Below are 25,119 nucleotides of genomic sequence, written 5' to 3' on the forward strand. Positions count from 1 at the left end.
TATCCCTTTCCGTTTGGACGGGAGAGGCCGGCAAAATTTAAAAAAATCGTCATTTTGACCTTCCAAAACTGACTTTTCTCTACACAAGGAGAACGAAGGGGCTCAGAGGCCCGCCCTTTTAACTGTAGCATCCCCGCATCTTCACTAATAATCAGCGCTAAAATCCGGCAAATCCGCCGCACTTTTTTCTAGCCTTAATTTTTGGGTACCTAATATATTTGAGACTCTCATTCCGGAAATAATGGCCATACCGAGGAACGGGATGCGGCCCTGTATTCCCCACTGCCTTGCTTCTTACACGATAGCATCAAAACGGCAATCGCGAACACCTTCTGATTTTCGAGAAAAGAAGGGGAAGGGTTTAAACCACTATTCCGCCGACATTCTTACCCCCATAACTCCGCACTACGTGTAGTCACAAAGCCGATGTAGTGCGTTGAATACAGCTCGTCGAACTCTATATTCAGTATAAAGGACAACTCTCTATCCCTTTCCGTTTGGACGGGAGAGGCCGGCAAAATTTCAAAAAATCGTCATTTTGACCTTCCAAAACAGACTTTTCTCTACACAAGGAGAACGAAGGGGCTCAGAGGCCCGCCCTTTTAACTGTAGCATCCCCGCATCTTCACTAATAATCAGCGCTAAAATCCAGCAAATCCGCCGCACTTTTTTCTAGCCTTAATTTTTGGGTACCTAAAATATTTGAGTCTCTAATTCCGAAAATAATGGCCATACCGAGGAACGGGATGCGGCCCTGTATTCCCCATTGACTTGCTTCTTACACGATAGCATCAAAACAGCAATCGCGAACACTTTCTGATTTTCGAGAAACGAAGGGGATTCCGCCGACATTCGTAGCCCCATAACTCCGCACTACGTGTAGTGACAACAAAGCCGATGAGTGCGTTGAATACAGCTCGTCGAACTCTATCTTCAGTATTAAGGACAACTCTCTATCCCTTTCCGTTTGGACGGGAGAGGCCGGCAAAATTTCAAAAAATGGTCATTTTGACCTTCCAAAACAGACTTTTCTCTACACAAGGAGAACGAAGGGGTTCAGACGCCCGCCCTTTTAACTGTAGCATCCCCGCATCTTCACTAATAATCAGCGCTAAAATCTGGTAAATCCGCCGCACTTTTTTCTAGCCTTAATTTTTGGGTACCTAATATATTTGAGACTCTAATTCCGGAAATAATGGCCATACCGAGGAACGGGATGCGGCCCTGTATTCCCCACTGACTTGCTTCTTACACGATAGCATCAAAACGGCAATCGCGAACACTTTCTGATTTTCGAGAAAAGAAGGGGAAGGGTTTAAACCACTATTCCGCAGACATTCTTACCCCCATAATTCCGCCCTACGTGTAGTCGCAACAAAGCCGATGAGTGCGTTGAATACAGCTCGTCGAACTCTATCTTCAGTATTAAGGACAACTCTCTATCCCTTTCCGTTTGGACGGGAGAGGCCGGCAAAATTTCAAAAAATCGTCATTTTGACCTTCCAAAACTGACTTTTCTCTACACAAGGAGAACGAAGGGGCTCAGAGGCCCGCCCTTTTAACTGTAGCATCCCCGCATCTTCACTAATAATCAGCGCTAAAATCCGGCAAATCCGCCGCACTTTTTTCTAGCCTTACTTTTTGGGTACTTAAAATATTTGAGTCTCTAATTCCGGAAATAATGGCCATACCGAGGAACGGGATGCGGCCCTGTATTCCCCACTGACTTGCTTCTTACACGATAGCATCAAAACGGCAATCGCGAACACTTTCTGATTTTCGAGAAAAGAAGGGGAAGGGTTTAAACCACTATTCCGCCGACATTCTTACCCCCATAACTCCGCACTACGTGTAGTCACAACAAAGCCGATGAGTGCGTTGAATACAGCTCGTCGAATTCTATATTCAGTATATAGAGGACAACTCTCTATCCCTTTCCGTTTGGACGGGAGAGGCCGGCAAAATTTCAAAAAATCGTCATTTTGACCTTCCAAAACAGACTTTTCTCTACACAAGGAGAACGAAGGGGATCAGAGGCCCGACCTTTTAACTGTAGCATCCCCGCATCTTCACTAATAATCAGCGCTAAAATCCAGCAAATCCGCCGCACTTTTTTCTAGCCTTAATTTTTGGGTACCTAAAATATTTCAGTCTCTAATTCCGAAAATAATGGCCATACCGAGGAACGGGATGCGGCCCTGTATTAACCATTGACTTGCTTCTTACACGATAGCATCAAAACGGCAATCGCGAACACTTTCTGATTTTCGAGAAAAGAAGGGGAAGGGTTTAAACCACTATTCCGCCGACATTCGTAGCCCCATAACTCCACACTACGTGTAGTGACAACAAAGCCGATGAGTGCGTTGAATACAGCTCGTCGAACTCTATCTTCAGTATTAAGGACAACTCTCTATCCCTTTCCGTTTGGACGGGAGAGGCCGGCAAAATTTAAAAAAATCGTCATTTTGACCTTCCAAAACTGACTTTTCTCTACACAAGGAGAACGAAGGGGCTCAGAGGCCCGCCCTTTTAACTGTAGCATCCCCGCATCTTCACTAATAATCAGCGCTAAAATCCGGCAAATCGGCCGCACTTTTTTCTAGCCTTAATTTTTGGGTACCTAATATATTTGAGACTCTCATTCCGGAAATAATGGCCATACCGAGGAACGGGATGCGGCCCTGTATTCCCCACTGCCTTGCTTCTTACACGATAGCATCAAAACGGCAATCGCGAACACTTTCTGATTTTCGAGAAAAGAAGGGGAAGGGTTTAAACCACTATTCCGCCGACATTCTTACCCCCATAACTCCGCACTACGTGTAGTCACAAAGCCGATGTAGTGCGTTGAATACAGCTCGTCGAACTCTATATTCAGTATAAAGGACAACTCTCTATCCCTTTCCGTTTGGACGGGAGAGGCCGGCAAAATTTCAAAAAATCGTCATTTTGACCTTCCAAAACAGACTTTTCTCTACACAAGGAGAACGAAGGGGCTCAGAGGCCCGCCCTTTTAACTGTAGCATCCCCGCATCTTCACTAATAATCAGCGCTAAAGTCCAGCAAATCCGCCGCACTTTTTTCTAGCCTTAATTTTTGGGTACCTAAAATATTTGAGTCTCTAATTCCGAAAATAATGGCCATACCGAGGAACGGGATGCGGCCCTGTATTCCCCATTGACTTGCTTCTTACACGATAGCATCAAAACAGCAATCGCGAACACTTTCTGATTTTCGAGAAAAGAAGGGGATTCCGCCGACATTCGTAGCCCCATAACTCCGCACTACGTGTAGTGACAACAAAGCCGATGAGTGCGTTGAATACAGCTCGTCGAACTCTATCTTCAGTATTAAGGACAACTCTCTATCCCTTTCCGTTTGGACGGGAGAGGCCGGCAAAATTTCAAAAAATGGTCATTTTGACCTTCCAAAACAGACTTTTCTCTACACAAGGAGAACGAAGGGGTTCAGACGCCCGCCCTTTTAACTGTAGCATCCCCGCATCTTCACTAATAATCAGCGCTAAAATCTGGTAAATCCGCCGCACTTTTTTCTAGCCTTAATTTTTGGGTACCTAATATATTTGAGACTCTAATTCCGGAAATAATGGCCATACCGAGGAACGGGATGCGGCCCTGTATTCCCCACTGACTTGCTTCTTACACGATAGCATCAAAACGGCAATCGCGAACACTTTCTGATTTTCGAGAAAAGAAGGGGAAGGGCACTATTCCGCCGACATTCGTAGCCCCATAACTCCGCACTACGTGTAGTGACAACAAAGCCGATCAGTGCGTTGTATACAGCTCGTCGAACTCTATCTTCAGTATTAAGGACAACTCTCTATCCCTTTCCGTTTGGACGGGAGAGGCCGGCAAAATTTCAAAAAATAGTCATTTTGACCTTCCAAAACAGACTTTTCTCTACACAAGGAGAACGAAGGGGCCCTTTTAACTGTAGCATCCCCGCATCTTCACTAATAATCAGCGCTAAAATCTGGTAAATCCGCCGCACTTTTTTCTAGCCTTAATTTTTGGGTACCTAATATATTTGAGACTCTAATTCCGGAAATAATGGCCATACCGAGGAACGGGATGCGGCCCTGTATTCCCCATTGTTTTGCTTCTTACACGATAGCATCAAAACGGCAATCGCGAACACTTTCTGATTTTCGAGAAGAGGTGGAAGGGTTTAAACCACTATTCCACCGACATTCTTGCCCCTCTAACTCCGCACTACGTGTAGTCGCAACAAAGCCGATGAGTGCGTTGAATACAGATCGTCGAACTCTATCTTCAGTATAAAGGACAACTCTCTATCCCTTTCCGTTTGGACGGGAGAGGCCGGCAAAATTTAAAAAAATCGTCATTTTGACCTTCCAAAACTGACTTTTCTCTACACAAGGAGAACGAAGGGGCTCAGAGGCCCGCCCTTTTGACTGTAGCATCCCCGCATCTTCACTAATAATCAGCGCTAAAATCTGGTAAATCCGCCGCACTCTTTTCTAGCCTTAATTTTTGGGTACCTAAAATATTTGAGTCTCTAATTACGAAAATAATGGCCATACCGAGGAACGGGATGCGGCCCTGTATTCCCCACTGACTTGCTTCTTACACGATAGAATCAAAACGGCAATCGCGAACACTTTCTGATTTTCGAGAAAAGAAGGGGAAGGGTTTAAACCACTATTCCGCCGACATTCTTAAACCCATAACTCCGCACTACGTGTAGTCACAACAAAGCCGATGAGTGCGTTGAATACAGCTCGTCGAACTCTATATTCAGTATATAGAGGACAACTCTCTATCCCTTTCCGTTTGGACGGGAGAGGCCGGCAAAATTTCAAAAAATCGTCATTTTGACCTTCCAAAACAGACTTTTCTCTACACAAGGAGAACGAAGGGGATCAGAGGCCCGACCTTTTAACTGTAGCATCCCCGCATCTTCACTAATAATCAGCCCTAAATTCCAGCAAATCCGCCGCACTTTTTTCTAGCCTTAATTTTTGGGTACCTAAAATATTTCAGTCTCTAATTCCGAAAATAATGGCCATACCGAGGAACGGGATGCGGCCCTGTATTCCCCATTGACTTGCTTCTTACACGATTGCATCAAAACGGCAATCGCGAACACTTTCTGATTTTCGAGAAAAGAAGGGGAAGGGTTTAAACCACTATTCCGCCGACATTCTTACCCCCATAACTCCGCACTACGTGTAGTCAAAACAATGTCGATTAGTGCGTTGAATACAGCTCGTCGAACTCTATCTTCAGTATAAAGGACAACTCTCTATCCCTTTCCGTTTGGACGGGAGAGGCCGGCAAAATTTCAAAAAATGGTCATTTTGACCTTCCAAAACAGACTTTTCTCTACACAAGGAGAACGAAGGGGCTCAGAGGCCCGCCCTTTTAACTGTAGCATCCCCGCATCTTCACTAATAATCAGCGCTAAAATCCGGCAAATCCGCCGCACTTTTTTCTAGCCTTAATTTTTGGGTACCTAAAATATTTGAGTCTCTAATTCCGAAAATAATGGCCATACCGAGGAACGGGATGCGGCCCTGTATTCCCCATTGACTTGCTTCTTACACGATAGCATCAAAACGGCAATCGCGAACACTTTCTGATTTTCGAGAAAAGAAGGGGATTCCGCCGACATTAGTAGCCCCATAACTCCGCACTACGTGTAGTGAAAACAAAGCCGATGAGTGCGTTGAATACAGCTCGTCGAACTCTATCTTCAGTATTAAGGACAACTCTCTATCCCTTTCCGTTTGGACGGGAGAGGCCGGCAAAATTTCAAAAAATGGTCATTTTGACCTTCCAAAACAGACTTTTCTCTACACAAGCAGAACGAAGGGGCTCAGAGTCCCGCCCTTTTAACTGTAGCATCCCCGCATCTTCACTAATAATCAGCGCTAAAATCTGGTAAATCCGCCGCACTTTTTTCTAGCCTTAATTTTTGGGTACCTAATATATTTGAGACTCTAATTCCGGAAATAATGGCCATACCGAGGAACGGGATGCGGCCCTGTATTCCCCACTGACTTGCTTCTTACACGATAGCATCAAAACGGCAATCGCGAACACTTTCTGATTTTCGAGAAAAGAAGGGGAAGGGTTTAAACCACTATTCCACCGACATTCTTGCCCCTCTAACTCCGCAGTACGTGTAGTGACAACAAAGCCGATGAGTGCGTTGAATACAGCTCGTCGAACTCTATCTTCAGTATTAAGGACAACTCTCTATCCCTTTCCGTTTGGACGGGAGAGGCCGGCAAAATTTCAAAAAATGGTCATTTTGACCTTCCAAAACAGACTTTTCTCTAAACAAGGAGAACGAAGGGGCTCAGAGGCCCGCCCTTTTAACTGTAGCATCCCCGCATCTTCACTAATAATCAGCGCTAAAATCTGGTAAATCCGCCGCACTTTTTTCTAGCCTTAATTTTTGGGTACCTAATATATTTGAGACTCTAATTCCGGAAATAATGGCCATACCGAGGAACGGGATGCGGCCCTGTATTCCCCACTGACTTGCTTCTTACACGATAGCATCAAAACGGCAATCGCGAACACTTTCTGATTTTCGAGAAAAGAAGGGGAAGGGTTTAAACCACTATTCCGCCAACATTCTTACCCCCATAATTCCGCACTACGTGTAGTCGCAACAAAGCCGATGAGTGCGTTGAATACAGCTCGTCGAACTCTATCTTCAGTATAAAGGACAACTCTCTATCCCTTTCCGTTTGGACGGGAGAGGCCGGCAAAATTTCAAAAAATCGTCATTTTGACCTTCCAAAACTGACTTTTCTCTACACAAGGAGAACGAAGGGGCTCAGAGGACCGCCCTCTTAACTGTAGCATCCCCGCATCTTCACTAATAATCAGCGCTAAAATCTGGTAAATCCGCCGCACTCTTTTCTAGCCTTAATTTTTGGGTACCTAAAATATTTGAGTCTCTAATTACGAAAATAATGGCCATACCGAGGAACGGGATGCGGCCCTGTATTCCCCATTGACTTGCTTCTTACACGATAGCATCAAAACGGCAATCGCGAACACTTTCTGATTTTCGAGAAAAGAAGGGGAAGGGTTTAAACCACTATTCCGCCGACATTCGTAGCCCCATAACTCCGCACTACGTCTAGTGACAACAAAGCCGATGAGTGCGTTGAATACAGCTCGTCGAACTCTATCTTCAGTATTAAGGACAACTCTCTATCCCTTTCCGTTTGGACGGGAGAGGCCGGCAAAATTTCAAAAAATGGTCATTTTGACCTTCCAAAACAGACTTTTCTCTACACAAGGAGAACGAAGGGGCTCAGAGGCCCGCCCTTTTAACTGTAGCATCCCCGCATCTTCACTAATAATCAGCGCTAATATCCGGCATATCCGCCGCACTTTTTTCTAGCCTTAATTTTTGGGTACCTAAAATATTTGAGTCTCTAATTCCGAAAATAATGGCCATACCGAGGAACGGGATGCGGCCCTGTATTCCCCATTGACTTGCTTCTTACACGATAGCATCAAAACGGCAATCGCGAACACTTTCTGATTTTCGAGAAAAGAAGGGGAAGGGTTTAAACCACTATTCCGCCGACATTCTTACCCCCATAACTCCGCACTACGTGTAGTCACAACAAAGCCGATGTAGTGCGTTGAATACAGCTCGTCGAACTCTATCTTCAGTATAAAGGACAACTCTCTATCCCTTTCCGTTTGGACGGGAGAGGCCGGCAAAATTTTAAAAAAAGGTCATTTTGACCATCCAAAACAGACTTTTCTCCACACAAGGAGAACGACGGGGCTCAGAGGCCCGCCCTTTTAACTGTAGCATCCCCGCATCTTCACTAATAATCAGCGCTAAAATCCGGCAAATCCGGCAAATCCGCCGCACTTTTTTCTAGCCTTAATTTTTGGGTACCTAAAATATTTAAGTTTCTAATTCCGGAAATAATGGCCATACCGAGGAACGGGATGCGGCCCTGTATTCCCCATTGACTTGCTTCTTACACGCTAGCATCAAAACGGCAATCGCGAACACTTTCTGATTTTCGAGAAACTATTCCGCCGACATTCTTGCCCCCATAACTCCTTACTACGTGTAGTGACAACAAATCCGATGCGTGCGTTGAGTACAGCTTGCCGAACTCTATCTTCAGTATAAAGGACGACTCTCTATATCTTTCCGTTTGGACGGGAGAGGCCGGCAAAATTTCAAAAAAAGGTCATTTTGACCTTCCAAAACAGACTTTTCTCTACACAAGGAGAACGAAGGGGATCAGAGGCCCGCACTTTTAACTGTACCATCCCCGCATCTTCACTAATAAACAGCGCTAAAATCCGGCAAATCCGTCGCACTTTTTTCTAGCCTTAATTTTTGGTTTCCTAAAATATTTGAGTCTCTAATTCCAGAAATAATGGCCATACCGAGAAACGGGATGCGGCCCTGTATTCCCCATTGACTTGCTTCTTACACGATAGCATCAAAACGGCAATCGCGAACACTTTCTGATTTTCGAGAAACTATTCCGCCGACATTCTTGCCCCCATAACTCCTTACTACGTGTAGTGACAACAAATCCGATGCGTGCGTTGAGTACAGCTTGCCGAACTCTATCATCAGTATAAAGGACGACTCTCTATATCTATCCGTTTGGACGGGAGAGGCCGGCAAAATTTCAAAAAAAGGTCATTTTGACCTTCCAAAACAGACTTTTCTCTACACAAGGAGAACGAAGGGGATCAGAGGCCCGCACTTTTAACTGTACCATCCCCGCATCTTCACTAATAAACAGCGCTAAAATCCGGCAAATCCGTCGCACTTTTTTCTAGCCTTAATTTTTGGGTTCCTAAAATATTTGAGTCTCTAATTCCAGAAATAATGGCCATACCGAGAAACGGGATGCGGCCCTGTATTCCCCATTGACTTGCTTCTTACACGATAGCATCAAAACGGCAATCGCGAACATTTTCTGATTTTCGAGAAGAAAAGGGGAAGGGTAACCACTATTCCGCCGACATTCGTGCCCACATAACTCCGCACTACGTGTAGTGATAACAAATCCGATGAGTGCGTTGAGTACAGCTCGTCGAACTGTATCTTCAGTATAAAGGACAACTCTCTATCCCTTTCCGTTTGGACGGGAGAGGCCGGCAAATTTAAAAAAAATGGTCATTTTGACCTTCCAAAACAGACTTTTCTCTACACAAGGAGAACGAAGGGGCTCAGAGGCCCGCCCTTTTAACTGTAGCATCCCCGCATCTTCACTAATAATCAGCGCTAAAATCCGGCAAATCCGCCGCACTTTTTTCTAGCCTTAATTTTTGGGTACCTAAAATATTTGAGTCTCTAATTCCGGAAATAATGGCCATACCGAGGAACGGGATTCGGCCCTGTATTCCCCATTGACTTGCTTCTTACACGATAGCATCAAAACGGCATCAACCACTATTCCGCCGACATTCTTGCCCACATAACTACGCACTATGTGTAGTGACAACAAATCCGATGAGTGCGTTGAGTACAGCTCGTCGAAATGTATCTTCAGTATTAAGGACAACTCTCTATCCCTTTCCGTTTGGACGGGAGAGGCCGGCAAAATTAAAAAAAATGGTCATTTTGACCTTCCAAAACAGACTTTTCTCTACACAAGGAGAACGAAGGGGCTCAGAAGCTCGCCCTTTTAACTGTAGCATCCGCGCATCTTCACTAATAATCAGCGCTAAAATCCGGGAAATCCGTCGCACTTTTTCGTAGCCTTAATTTTTGGGTACCTAAGGTATTTGAGTCCCTAATTTCGGAAATAATGGCCATACCGAGGAACGGGATGCGGACCTGTATTCCCCCTTGACTTACCTCTTACACGATAGTATCAAAATGGCAATCGCGAACACTTTCTGATTTTCAGCCGACATTCTTGCCGCCATAACTCCGCGGTACGTGTAGTGACAACAAAGCCGATGAATGCGTTAAATACAGCTCGTCTAACTCTAATTTCAGCATAAAGGACAATTGTATCCCCGTGCGTTTGGACGGGACCGGCCGGCAACATTTAAAAAAATGGTAATTTTGACCTTCCAAAACAGAATATTCTCTACACATGGGGGCTCAGAGGCCCGCCCTTTTAACTGTGGCATCCCCACATGTTCACTAATAATCAGCGCTAAAATGGGCTCTTTTTTCTAGCCTTAATTTTTGGGTACCTAAAATATTTGTGTCTCTAATTCTGGAAATAATGGCCATACCGAGGAATGGGATGCGGCCCTGAATTCCCGCTTGACTTACTTCTTACGTGATAGCATCAAAATGGCAATCGCAAACACTGTGATTTTCGAGAAAAAAAGGGCCGCCGTCATTCTTGCCGCCGTAACTCCTCAGTATGTGTAGTGACAACAAAGTGCTGAATACAGCTCGTCGAACTCTATTTTCATTATAAAAGACAACTCTCTATCCCCTTGTGTTTGGACGGGAGAGGCCGGCAAAATGTGTAGTGAGAACAAAGCTGATATGTGCAGAGAATAGATCTGCTCGATCTGTATCTGCAGTGTAAAGGACAACCCTCTGTCCTCAGCCAAATGGACAGTAGAGGACGGAAAACTTAAAAAAAAAAAAAAAAAAGGTCACGTTGACTTTCCAAAACATAGTTTTCTCTACACATGGAGAAAAACGTGCTCAGACACCTGTCCTTTTCACTGTAGCAACCCAGCAAGTTTACTAATAATCGCCAATAAAATCGAACAAATCTGGTGCAATTTTACTAGTCTTATTTTTTTCCCTAACAAAAATGTTTCAGTCTCTAATCTCGGGAAATAGTGGGGATATCTATGAATGGGAAGCAGTGTTGTATTCCCCCTTGACTTACTTCGGACAGAAAAGCATCAAGATGGGAATTCTGAATACAAGCTGATTTTCGAGAAAGACATCAATGCTTTAAATCTCTATTCTGCCAACATTCTCGCCGCCATAAAGTCAGACCATAGATGATAAGTGAGGTGAAGAGAGCTGCTCTATCTCTATCTGTAGTGTATAGAACAACTATCTGCCCCCAGGCATATGGACGATAGAGGCCGCGCAAATTTTCAAAAAATGTATGGCTGAATTAGTCGGAAAATTTTCTTTATTACATAAGATGAAATTTGTTAAAGAGTGTACGTACTGATCTGTTCAGGTAAGAATCTCTAATTTTTTTTAAAAATGGTCTACGTGATTCTCTAAGTTTTGCTGTTCATTTCAATGTGCAGATTTACACCAGCCATCTCCTCCTCGTCCCATCCCGTGATCATTTTGATCACATTTCCGTTCCCCTCACGTATATGGTACCTATGAGGTTACGTCCATTTTCGGTTTTCCCCTTCAAAATTTTCTAGAGCTCCTTCAGTGAAGCAGTGTAATCCGGAGTGAGACTAGTGGCCAACAGGCTTGGAGCTCACATATTTAGTTTCTTGCAGCCCCGAACCCCTTGGAAGGACGCGATTACGTACCTTTTAAATTTGTCCTCCCAATTCACCTCTTTCAATTCAAATTCAAAATTCAAAAAAAAAATTAAGCTTTGCTCTAACTATTATTGTAATTCCTCTTTTTTTTTAATTTTATTTATTTTGCTAATAATTGTAACATAAAATATAATATATACAGAAAAACTTTAGCTCGCCCCTGAAAGAGTAGAACTCGTACTCAGGGGCGGATTCCTGAATTGAAATTAATAAGTATACAATACAATAATGTCTTACGTCTACTATGCAATTAGAATATATAAATTTAAATTTACAATTTTTCAATTTTCATAAAATCCATACATAACTTTTTTAAATTTAATACTAGAACCATTAAAATTGACAAGATTAGGATATTTAAATACAAATTTGTTATATATTCTTGTACTAAGAATATGTTTTTTACTATCTGCAGAATTTCCCCAAAATATTATTCCATAGGACATAGGCATAATGAAATGAAAATAGGCAAAATATAATGTCTTTAAGATACTGGTGTTCAGAAATTTTAACTAGAGGCACTACTCAAAGCTTTAAAAGCGTGATGCGTGTTCTGTACTGAGCATATTGCTATCTCTTTCTCACGCAGTGTTGTCCTTGTCTCTCCTGCAGTGAATGGTATCATGCATAATATCAGCTCGTCGTAATCTTTCAAATTATTTGCGAGACTCCAAATTACACTGAACAACAAATTCTTACTTTTTGCCTTGCTCCGAAATAAAGATAAGTGAATATTACTAATATATGTGCCCTAAATCTGAATTTAAAATCCAAATTGCCTCATTACATACCATTTTCCAGGGAAAATGAATTGAATTGTTTATGAAAGAAACTTATTCTTGTTTCAATTTGTCACTGCTACTGATGAAATTACAAAACACTATGGCCTCAAAATACTTGAAAATGTGTACTGGATACAAAAATGATGTTACATTGTTTAAAACACAAAACAATAAAACTATTTCATGCATATGAAGAGAAAAATCTCGGAATCTGAACTTACCACTGAAAGAATTTTCTGGACAACTTCTGTTCATAACTAGACCCGGGACTGTCTTTCGCAAGGAACCAACAATAGTCTGCAAGCATGCTGGATGATGATCTTCCTTTATATCGCCTTTCCATTTCAGATATTTCTTGATGAAATCTTTCCCCAAGCTTGTCGTTTACCGCTGCAAGTTTAGGAAGAAAGAAATCCAAATGAGAATGTAAAAAGTGTATTTTGAGAGACATATTACACCTAATTTTCTCATATGCACTTAACGTGGTTTCCACAACAAGTTCTATGTAGTTCTCTGTCCTAGAATTCCCAAGGAAATTTGAGCAAGCATCTTTGAAAGCGCGCCATGCCATTATTTCAGTAACGGAAAGTTTTTCCTCAAACAAAGAATCAGCTGTAACTTTCTCAATTTGCGGACCGATGAAAATGCCCTCTTTCAATTTGCCTTCAACCAAACTGGTAAACTTTTCTTTTAAATACTGAAAACCACACCCTTGTTTGTTCATTGTGTAGACTTACTTTGAACTGTTATAAAATTCAATGAACAGAATATCTGTTTATTTATTAGAAGTACAAAAGAACATGCCAACAATCATAAGAAACTGGAAATAAGGCATAAATTTATAAAATGCATTAATTTTTGTTTTGGTTTACAACCCCCAACCCGCACCAGGTGTTTCCTGGGGGAGCACTTATCGAAAAGTGATCATAGTATACCTTAAAAACTTACGTGATACGAAGAAAAGACATACATCTTCGGATTCGGCGCACACCAATCCATAAGGGACACATTTTTTTAAGCCGGAGCAAAATTCTTGTTGTTCCGTGTTATTAATATGTTCTAAATCATTTGAAAGCAAGATATATTTTTTAAAACTAAGTTGTCAGTATGGAGTACATAAAAACACAAAAATAATAATAAACAGCAGAAGACTTATGCTGAAAATAACATTATTTCTAATGGAGTAGTGTCTACGAAACCTAGCGATCTGAATTCTACTCCCAGAGCAAACTTTCAAGACACTGGATTTGACAATTTATTTGGCACCATACTACTTTGTCCTAAGGGAAAGCCTGGCAAAATGTTTACAAGGCAGTCTAAAAGTAAAAACATATGGCAAAAGCAGTGGCATGTGCTGGATTTATTTTCAGAGGCAAGGGTTTCAATCAGATTTTTGTGCATAATCATGGAAGTATAAATAAATATGGGAAATACCTGTTATTATTCGGTTGAGAAGCTTTTGTCATCTAGTCTTCTGTCAAAAAATCTGAAAGTTAGAATTTATAAAACAATTATATTACCGGTTGTTCTGTATGGTTGTGAAACTTGGACTCTCACTTTGAGAGAGGAACAGAGATTAAGGGTTTTTGAGAATATGGTTCTTAGGAAAATATTTGGGGCTAAGAGGGATGAAGTTACAGGAGAATGGAGAAAGTTACACAACGCAGAGCTGCACGCATTGTATACTTCACCTGACATAATTAGGAACTTAAAATCCAGACGTTTGAGATGGGCAGGACATGTAGCACGTATGGGCGAATCCAGAAATACATATAGAGTGTTAGTTGGGAGGCCGGAGGGCAAAAGACCTTTGGGGAGGCCGAGACGTAGATGGGAAGGTAATATTAAAATGGATTTGAGGAAGGTAGGATATGATGGTAGAGACTGGATTAATTTTGCTCAGGATAGGGACCAATGGCGGGCTTATGTAAGGGTGGCAACGAACCTCCGGGTTCCTTAAAAGCCAGTAAGTAAGTAAGTAATCATGGAAGTATATGGTACCTCAAAATGCATTTGAACAACAAACAAGACATTGAAACATCTTACTATGACATTTCTTTCCTACTACGTATCACACTTAAGTTTTATTAAAAAGATTTATAAAGGACCATATTATCACTTAAACATCACGAATATCAGAGATTGAAATGGCATGTGATGAAGATGACTGAATTAATATCATTCTTTCTTTTCTATTTCTTATCTATTTCCTCCAGGAAAAGTTAACACTACAATCTCCCCATCAGTTTGCCAATGGCATAGAGCCCTAATGTCTACACAGATGTAAAACCTGTAAGGAGAAAGTGACTAAAAAGAAAGGATATACATTTTAGGAACTGAAATAGGTCCTACAATTAATTGTCAATATACTAGATAGTTTAATATTCCCCTTAGCAAAACCAATAGACTGGATGATAGAAAAAAATTATAAAGATATAATCTGTTTATAGAGTCACTACTACAGAACATTCAGCTCAAAATATAGTAAAACCTCGATAAGACGTGCCCGCTTATTACGCTATCCCGTGTAATACGCTTTTTTTGTCTGGTCCCTGAACATTTCATATATAACGCCTTTACAAAATACCCCGTTTGTTGCGCTCAAGTCCCGCATAATACGCTGATTTTGTGGAATATTTTCGATGTAATTTTCAGCAGTGTACTGTAACAGCAATTAAACATTTTGGCCATTGAACTTACTGGTGCCATTAACCTGAAAAGTATTGGTATTCGACACTTTACCTGCGCATTTAAACCTTCATACTGTACAATACCCCACCCTCTTATTCGACCCTTTAACTGCATGCTTAAAGCTTACATACAGTTACAATATTCCACCCTCTTGCTAATCCTCTCTCTCTCTCAAACAACATTCCTCACTCGACCGTAATACAATTCTGGAAATTTTTGCTGGTCAGTTTGTTGTCCTTAGTGTATTGAAGTGTCTGTGAGTGTGATTACAATGCATGTTAAACGAAAAACGCTTTCTGTATTGGAAAAATTGGAAATCTTACGAAAGTACGATGAAAACAGTACTCTTCATCAGATGCAACTCTCTGATTCATTAGGAATCCCATCATCGACATTAAGAACGATAGTAGTTTCCTAGAAAAGGTAACACAGATTAAAACCAAATTGAACATTCCTAACACCAGAGAAAATTTACTTATCAGAGAAAATCCATTGGAATTATTGCAACCTACCTTCAGTTTGGAATTAACAGAGGAAATAAGTAAATCAGACATACCAAAAGAAATACAAAAACTTCTAGCACTGGAAACGATCAATACTAGATACCCTACAGAAGAATGGCTACACATATATACTGATGGATCAACCACAGAAAACCTTACTGCAGCTGGAGTTACATGTACACATTTTTCCTTTTATCATTCTGTTGGCAGAGACACAACAAATTATGATGGTGAAATAGAGGCTATACACATTGCTCTCCGACAATTATTAAATCTTCCCTTAAATAAATATAAGAAGACAGTAATTCTTTCAGATTCTAAAGCTGCAATTCAGGGAATATGTTCAAATGCTACAAAGAAGTCAACAAAAATAAGAGAATGCTACAAAATGCTAACACAACTCCAAAAAGTTAATAAGATTGTGCATCTCCAATGGATTCCAGCACACTGTGGAGTCATGGGGAATGAAACCGTAGTAGACACACTTGCAAAGAAAGGCACAACGATAAAACAAGAGTCTAAATTTAATTTCTCATATTCCTCAATAAAACGCTTGATCACTACAAAATTTTCTCATTCATACCTACAAGAAATAGAATCAAATGCTAAAGACAAAAAATGGATTACACTACTTTCCAACCCCCAGAGACCAAGGAAAACAGCAGTTGCAGCCTTCAGACTATTGACAAATCATGACTGTCTAGCAAGTCATCTCTACAGAATAGGTATCTCAGCTTCACCCATAAGTGTCCTGTGTAACGATCCGGCAGAAATGAATGAAGACCACTTGAAGACCTGTGAAGCATTAAGATCAGAAGAAACTACAGTTCAAAAGTATTGGAAAGCACGACTGCTAATGGCTTCATTGCCAAATGCAAGGCACTAGACAACAACAACAACAACATTAAGAATGATAATAAAAAATTGCGACTCAATCACTGCAACTGTGACATTGGGAAGATGTAAGCGCAAGACAGTGAAGTGTGGTAAACATGAGGACTTGGAGAACACGCACACATCAAACAACTATAAATGACTCTTTTCGAAAGAATTAAGTACAGTACATACATACAGTATGGTAAATGTCTTTAACGTACAGTACAGTAATTACATAATAGAGTAATACTGTATTACCTTTCATGAATCATGCATTTCAATAAAGAAGAATGCTAATAGATACTGTATACAATTCAAAATTAGTATACAAGTCCCTTGAAAAGCGTCTTATCGGGGTTTTAAGTGTATATAAAATACAACATATCATAATTTAAAAAGTTAACTAAAAATACTGCACTATCTTAAAAAGACTAGCTGGTAAAAATAATGGGCAGACACAATTCACAGTATACTAAAATACTAAAACAAAACATAATAAGAAATGAAACTTACATTTTGGAGAAGTAATACAATCAATTACAAAAAATATAATAAAATAATTTAGAAACACCACAATGAAACACACTAGAACAGTCGGTGAAAAGTAACATACTAGTTTTTTCCTTACTAAAATTTTCTTTCGCAAGTGTGCTGGGAACCTGAATATTGATGGAACTGTTTCTGGTTTGAGTAATTTCACTTACGCTCCGGGGTGAACTTGACACATTCATTGCAACATGCAACTGTGTTTGGAAGGCAACCAATCCTCTCTTCATGTTCCTTGGATCCATCGCTTTAAGATTTCAGGACGAGAATGGAAAAACCTCTTAAAAACTAAAGATGTGATAATCATTTTAATGGTCAAGATTACTTAAAGAAATGTTGACTAGTCCAGGCCAACAGTAACATTATAATATAATAAATTTAGCTTCCCTTATGAAAAGGTTGCCAGATTTGACAAAGCGTATTACATACAATTTGGAAACACACCTAAAAGGTAAAATGATATACATTTGAAACGGTTAGGGAATCCAATATGCAAAATGTCAGAAAAATTTACACCAAAGTAGCGTTTGTGCTCATTTACAGTTAAGAAAGGGGGGGGGGGAATATCATCAGATAGGTTAGAATGATTTGAATGCCATATACTGCGAGAAAAATAATAGTACGTATTGATTGGCATTGATATCTAAACCAATCAACAGCCATCGGTTAAGATAACTTGAAATTTCCATTATCACTCCCATACAAATGATTTCTCAATATCTGAACTGATCCTTTGAGGGCACTAATGGCTATTTCCTTCACAATGCTGTGTGTTAGGCCCAGGTTTTTACATTTGTTGGCAAAGAAGGAGGGTATGGTACCTCGTGCTCCCACCATCAGACCTATCACATCAATGTGGGACAGGCTATATTTATCTTTATAGAACAGGATTGTTGGTTCATAGATCCGTTTCTTTTCACTGTCCACCTCATGCAGTTGATCTGCATGTGTCTCAAATCTGATGGTGGGATCGAGAATGTATGCCGAGTTGTTCTTAATGGCAATGATATCAATTCGCTGAACACTTCCTTGTGTGGCTAGTCCCTGCACTTCTTGATGGACCGTAAACCCTACTTCCTTCAGTGCCTCGGCCAGCATAGAACGGACAGCATGGTGACGGATGTTGCGAAGGGCCTCATTATAGGGGCAGAAGCCAAGGATATGGGGAAGAGTTTCAATCTCGCTGAGACAGCGCCTATAGCGGGTACCATCCCGACTTCTACCCGGTACAGCTCGGACCGGAGCAACATAGCCTACCATTTTAAGGGCGTCTATCCATTCCAAGAGGGTTAGACCTTTGTGATTTCTTATCCAGTTGTTTGCTGGGGGGAACTCTTTGTTAAGAATCACTCCTTTACCCTTTTGTTGCAATGTACACCAATTTTCAAATTCTTTGTCTCTTAAAGCATCTCTAACTTTTCGAGAGTCCACAAAATTTTCACGATTATTTAAAAAAGAATTAGAAGGAGTTAATTTAAGGCTCTTTAAACATGTTTTACTCTCCTCAATAAGGTCCCTAGTGGAAGTAATGTAAGGATCATTAGTTTTGTGTAATACCCTTAAGCCGTTAATGTGTTGTAGCGTGGATTCCCAGCGTACCCTAAAAAGACCAAGACCTTTATATTTATGATGTGTATATATCATAGAATTGGGTGTGTCAGCTGGTAGTTGTAAAATTTCTTTAAGAGTGCTTTTAATAATTTTATCAGCGTTATCTAAAAAAGTATTGGGTATTGTTTTCAAGGGCATTGTCTGAAATGTGTAAATTAATGATAGGCAAATTGAGGAATTTAATATACAAAACTTTTGATCAGGATGTAATAAAGGCGACGAAATTAGCAAATCTAATCTAGGTTTTGGATTGAATGGAGCCGTCTGATGCTTATCTACTAATATAGTATTAATATGTTACCATTTATTCATCATGAATGTTTTCGGCATATTTATATGCCATCTTCAGATATTAAACTTTGTCTTTGTACATGCTTAATACATGCCACAGTGGTGAAACATGAGTAACAGCGATGTGATCGTTGTATGCTATTTAAATGGACTTATGGAGTACAGTGTTCATACAGCTATTGATTATACACTGTCACTTCGTAATGAATTAAAACACACACACTGAATGAATGGAACAACTAAAACAGAGGTGTAAAAATTTTAACACACTAGCAGATGATGCTCAAAACCTCAACAAAATGAAAATGAAATAAAAAATCTAATCTAGTTTTCAGGTAATTTAAAACGGTTTGGGAATCGATTATACAGACGTCAGAAAAATTAACACCTAAGTAGCGTACATGCTCATTTGCAGTTAAGCATGTAACAGTAGTGTCATCAGAAATGTTTAGTTGATTTGGATGCAATTTACCGCGAGAAATATTAATAGCTACAGATTTATTTACATTTATATCTAAACCAATAGCTTTGAAACGATCAATAGCCACCCTTATGAGTTCTAAAGCAGAGTTTTTGTTTTTCGCTATGATAACAGTATCATCTGCAAAACCAAGTACAGTAATAGGTTTTAAATCTGAAACAAGATTGAAACCGTATTCGGCAGCGATCGAGTCTTCTGACAATTCATTAAGGATGTGATCAGTACATAGATTGTATAATGCAGGTGATCCTTGCAAAACTCCTTTTCGTAAATCAATGGGATTAGTTTTTTTATGATTGATTTCTACTCTAGTGGAATTATTTAGTTGAAGATTCAAAATTAACGTTTTCAACAAGCTTGGAATAAGCAAGCTATCTAATGAGTTTGATAGGTGCAAGTGCCCGATATTATCGAATGCCTTACTAATGTCAAGGAAAACGAGAGTTGCATCACATTTTTTAGATTTTGCGGACATTAAAATGGACCTGAGAAGGGATGTATTAACTATTGTTCCTGGAGAATGTGTAAATCCCCTCTGATGAGGATTGAATTTTATGTATTCCCGAAGGCGTTTATCAAGGACGCGTTCAATTACCCTATGTAACACGGAACAAATAGTAATTGGTCTCCAATTTTTAAAGTCATTTTCGTCACCAGATTTATAAATGAGAACACTTCTTGCGGTCTGGAAGCATGGAGGTACGTGACCAGTATGGAGCATTCTTGTAGCTATGGAGGAGATGATTTCTGCAGCAGTATCATCCTTCAGAACTCTCATCAGGACGTGGTCTGCGCCAGGAGCGGTGTCCACCGTGATTCGAGATATTGAAAGCGCAACTCCTGACTTGGTGATAGATTTCTGGAATGTTTAATCTAATTCGAGTATTTCTGCTTCGGTGTAATGGGATGGATATTCTGATCGAATATCGTTATTTGGTTGAGAAAAATTTGAACTGTAAAGTTATTGCACCTCACTGACATCTAATTTGCACTTTCTTTCTTGTAACAACAGCAGGATAAATTTAGATATAAAAATGGATATTACTTCCAAATGCTTGTTGTTCTGAACAACCAAGTGCCACACAATTTTTCACCATTTTTATTGATTTTATTGCGCATACAGAACATGAACCTCACGAAAGACTGATTGATACACATGAGTTAGAAAGAGAGAGCAATACCTTCTCCAACATGGCGTCGTCGCTGCCACACCTTCAGACAGGGAAGAACATTGCTGTGCTGTCTCCAGTTTAGTAGTACAGAGCTCCCTGAAACCAATACAAGTAAATAAACCTATTTAAAATGCAATTATTACATGCGAATTCACGATATCCCATTCTGGAACACAACCCATAAATTATTATTCAAAAGAATATCACCAAAACAATTTCACAAAATCCCATTCTGGAACACAATGCCATAGCTGAAAATTAGGCATCCCAACATTTATACGCGGGAGATAAAACACACTTAAATCATTGAATTCACAGTATTCGGTTTCACTTCATTCAGATATCTCCTCAACTAACCCACTAACCTTGTCACATACCTCGGCCTCATGTCACTCAGATATCCCTTCAATTAACCCACTAACCTTGTCACATACCTCGGTCTCATGTCAGTCAGATATCCACTCAATTAACCCACTAACCTTGTCACATACCTCGGTCTCATGTCACTCAGATATCCATTCAATTAATCCACTAACCTTGTCACATACCTCGGCCTCATGTCACTCAGATATCCCCTCAATTAACCCACTAACCTTGTCACATACCTCGGCCTCATATCACTCAGATATCCACTCAATTAACCCACTAACCTTGTCACATACCTCGGCCTCATGTCAGTCAGATAACCCCCAAATTAACCCACTAACCTAGTCACATACCTCGGTCTCATGTCACTCAGATATCCACTCAATTAACCCACTAACCTAGTCACATACCTCGGTCTCATGTCACTCAGATATCCACTCAATTAACCCACTAACCTAGTCACATACCTCGGCCTCATGTCATCAGATATCCATTCAATTAACCCACTAACCTTGTCACATACCTCGGTCTCATGTCAGTCAGATAACCCCCAAATTAACCCACTAACCTAGTCACATACCTCGGTCTCATGTCACTCAGATATCCCCTCAAATAACCCACTAACCTTGTCACATACCTCGGCCTCGTGTCACTCAGATATCCCCTCAAATAACCCACTAACCTTGTCACATACCTCGGCCTCAAGTCACTCAGATATCCCCTCAAATAACCCACTAACCTTGTCACATACCTCGGCCTCATGTCATCAGATATCCACTCAATTAACCCACTAACCTTGTCACATACCTCGGTCTCATGTCAGTCAGATAACCCCCAAATTAACCCACTAACCTAGTCACATACCTCGGTCTCATGTCACTCAGATATCCACTCAATTAACCCACTAACCTTGTCACATATCTCGGCCTCATGTCACTCAGATATCCCCCAAATTAACCCACTAACCTTGTCACATACCTCGGTCTCATGTCAGTCAGATATCCACTCAATTAACCCACTAACCTTGTCACATATCTCGCCTCATGTAACCCAGAAATTCACTCAATTAACACACTAACCTTGTCATATACCTCGGTCTCATGTCACTCAGATATCCACTCAATTAACCCACTAACCTTGTCACATATCTCGGCCTCATGTCACTCAGATATCCACTCAATTAACCCACTAACCTTGTCACATACCTCGGTCTCATATCAGTCAGATACCCCCCAAATTAACCCACTAACCTCGGTCTCATGTCACTCAGATATCCACTCAATTAACCCACTAACCTTGTCACATACCTAGGTCTCATGTCAGTCAGATATCCACTCAATTAACCCATTAACCTTGTCACATACCTCGGTCTCATGTCACTCAGATATCCACTCAATTAACCCACTAACCTTGTCACATATCTCGGCCTCATGTCACTCAGATATCCACTCAATTAACCCACTAACCTTGTCACATATCTCGCCTCATGTAACCCAGAAATTCACTCAATTAACACACTAACCTTGTCATATACCTCGGTCTCATGTCACTCAGATATCCACTCAATTAACCCACTAACCTTGTCACATATCTCGCCTCATGTAACCCAGAAATTCACTCAATTAACACACTAACCTTGTCATATACCTCGGTCTCAAGTCACTCAGATATCCACTCAATTAACCCACTAACCTTGTCACATACCTCGGTCTCATGTCACTCAGATATCCACTCAATTAACCCACTAACCTTGTCATATACCTCGGTCTCATGTCACTCAGATATCCACTCAATTAACCCACTAACCTTGTCACATATCTCGGCCTCATGTCACTCAGATATCCCCTCAATTAACCCACTAACCTTGTCATACACCTCGGCTTCATATCAATCAGATATCCCCATTGCTTACCTTGTTACATATCTCCATTACTTGGCACAGGAAACAGGAATAACCAGGTCTTCCCATTACTGCCCGATTTCTGTCAGTACACTGCAGCAGTGTAAAAAGTCCGCATATTTCTGGAAGAATTCTTTCCACACAGTCTATAAAAATAGTAAATAGCATATCTCCGGTAAGCTAACTCTTCTTATTCAATCGAAATTATTCAAGTAAAGGTACTGCTGTTAACTGTAAAGTCAAATTTTCTAAAATATGTTGTTTTTCCGGGAACAACACTTCTTTACTATTGCGTTAGGTAACGCAGCTGTAAATAATTAACCCGGGAATAATATATCTATTCATAGCAGGTTCTGTCCCAAGAATTTTATGATGTCTGACCAACCTAACTTAGCTATATACAAAAATAAGATATTCGTTCATAATCAAAGTATATATTCATTCTGTTAGCTTACCTTTAAAGCTCTTGGTGTAATAGCAGTTAGGCCTACTACATCAGTTCATCATGTGGTAGTGGTAGAAGAAAGGTAACCGCGTTCTGAAGTTTAACCCTTAAAACAATTAAAGGATCTCAGTTTAATAAATGTTTAACATATGATGGAAGAATTCAGAATACAATTAAAAACATGAAGGTACAGTGGTCAATGTTACTTATATCCCGCCCACTATAGAGACATAGGCCAATTTTACACATATTTAGTATAACTTGTTGCTTCTTTGACAGGTTAGGTTTTTGTTATAGCCTATCTTGCATATACGATTATAGCGCAATATTGGCAGTGATAAAAGTGAAATATTCGTTCAGTGGGCGTTGGACACTCTACATTCACCATAACTTCTAAATTAACACGATATGTTCAAATTTCTTACGTAATCATCCAGCTTCGTCCGATCAATAATTCAACATTTAAACGAAACAGGACAGCCAACATTCAACAATTGCTCAACTGAACAAATGAGGCTAATAGGCCATACACAATAGAATAATACGACTACTTTGTCTTCGAATGAAAATATAAATCCGTTATGTAATAATAGTTATAATAATCCGAAGGTTACAAAACTTACACATTCTGTAAATAATGGATATTAATAATGTCTGTTTAAAACTGTCATATTGGCAAAACTTATAACCACGCAACTTTCGACCAGTGTTGCCAACACATAAATTGTATCCCCGTCAGTGTTGCCAACACCTGGAAATCCGTCAGAATCCGTCAAAATAAAAAAGATCCACTCAGTATATCTATATACACATAAAAACCAAATTGTAACACAACTTACCAATTTTGATTAAAATAATAATTCGTCAATCTTTGACTTGATTACGAGGAAATCTGAAAAAGGGATTCAATATGGTCAGAGACGTTTTATAGCACAGTCTATTAGACTGTGTTTTATAGTATGGTATAGTATGGTAGCCTACGGCACAGCCAGGATTCAAAGTATTAATTAAACAATAAATTAAAAGAATTAATTAAACAATTAAAATGACAGCACTAAGAAAGTCAAAAAGTCCTTTGGTAAACTTGTTTATGGTGCAGAACTTAAAACAAAGGAGATATTGTGCTCATCCACTAAATGTAAAAAGAAGTATATATGGTGAATTTCACCATTTGTACACGGACTTACGGGACCAGCCAGACAAATTTTTGCAATACATGAGAATGAGTGTAGAAACTTTTGATTACATTTGTGAGAATACAAACGTATTATTGTCAAAACAGTGGAAGAATAATTGTCATGGAAGGCCAATACAAACAGAAGAACGCATTATGCTAACTGTAAGGTATTATCCTTGCACAATATTTTATTTTCAATTACGGTACAGTATTTCTTTTAATCAGTCAGTCCCACTTTAATTAAATGTCTCATTAATCCCCTGTAAAAGCTGCATCAACTGGATTCTGAAATTAAGGGGACACTCAACTTAAAAATTGGAGAAAAAGTGTCATAGAAATGAAAAATTAAATTTCTACACTAATTTACGTGACAGAACTAAATCAATATGCAGAATTCTTCCCCTATTCATTGAGAAGTCACAGTCAAATGCACAAAGCCAAAAAATAAAAAGTGATAATTAAAAGTGATATTTCAATTAATGATTGATTAAAAATTGAAATATTTTTTTATTTTGAAAAATATTGGATCTAAAGAGCTGAGATTTTGCATGTTACTTTCCATGTGTATATTAAACTTTTTCTCCAAATTTGAAAAAGATTGGTCTCGTCAGGAGAAAGAGACCTCACATGAGGCAACAGGCTTTTAAAAAAGTTGAGATCCTCGTCATCTTCCATTTCCACTTTTGCTGCTTTATTTTGGAAATAACGCAGCTTTTCTGTTTCAATATTGATTATCTCCGTTGCAAAATCCTGTGTGCAAGTAGACTGCCTCTTGCGACT

General features: G+C 40.0%; 1 long non-coding RNA gene across 3 annotated transcripts in view; it reads right to left on the reverse strand.

The window, feature by feature from the left end:
- LOC138712451 (uncharacterized) overlaps positions 1-23,635 on the reverse strand; it is a 317,192-nt gene extending 293,557 nt beyond the window's left edge. The window contains exons 1-5 of one of the 3 annotated variants that reach the window (XR_011335713.1): positions 23,588-23,635; positions 23,173-23,268; positions 22,730-22,863; positions 20,461-20,547; positions 12,502-12,670 (exon numbers count right to left, since the gene is read on the reverse strand). This is a non-coding gene — a long non-coding RNA (uncharacterized lncRNA). The other 2 variants (XR_011335714.1, XR_011335715.1) reach the window with 2 other exon arrangements.
- Between the last annotated feature and the right edge of the window lie 1,484 nt (positions 23,636-25,119).

This window comes from Periplaneta americana, chromosome 13, assembly GCF_040183065.1.
Source record: "Periplaneta americana isolate PAMFEO1 chromosome 13, P.americana_PAMFEO1_priV1, whole genome shotgun sequence".
Lineage (NCBI taxonomy): Eukaryota > Metazoa > Arthropoda > Insecta > Blattodea > Blattidae > Periplaneta > Periplaneta americana.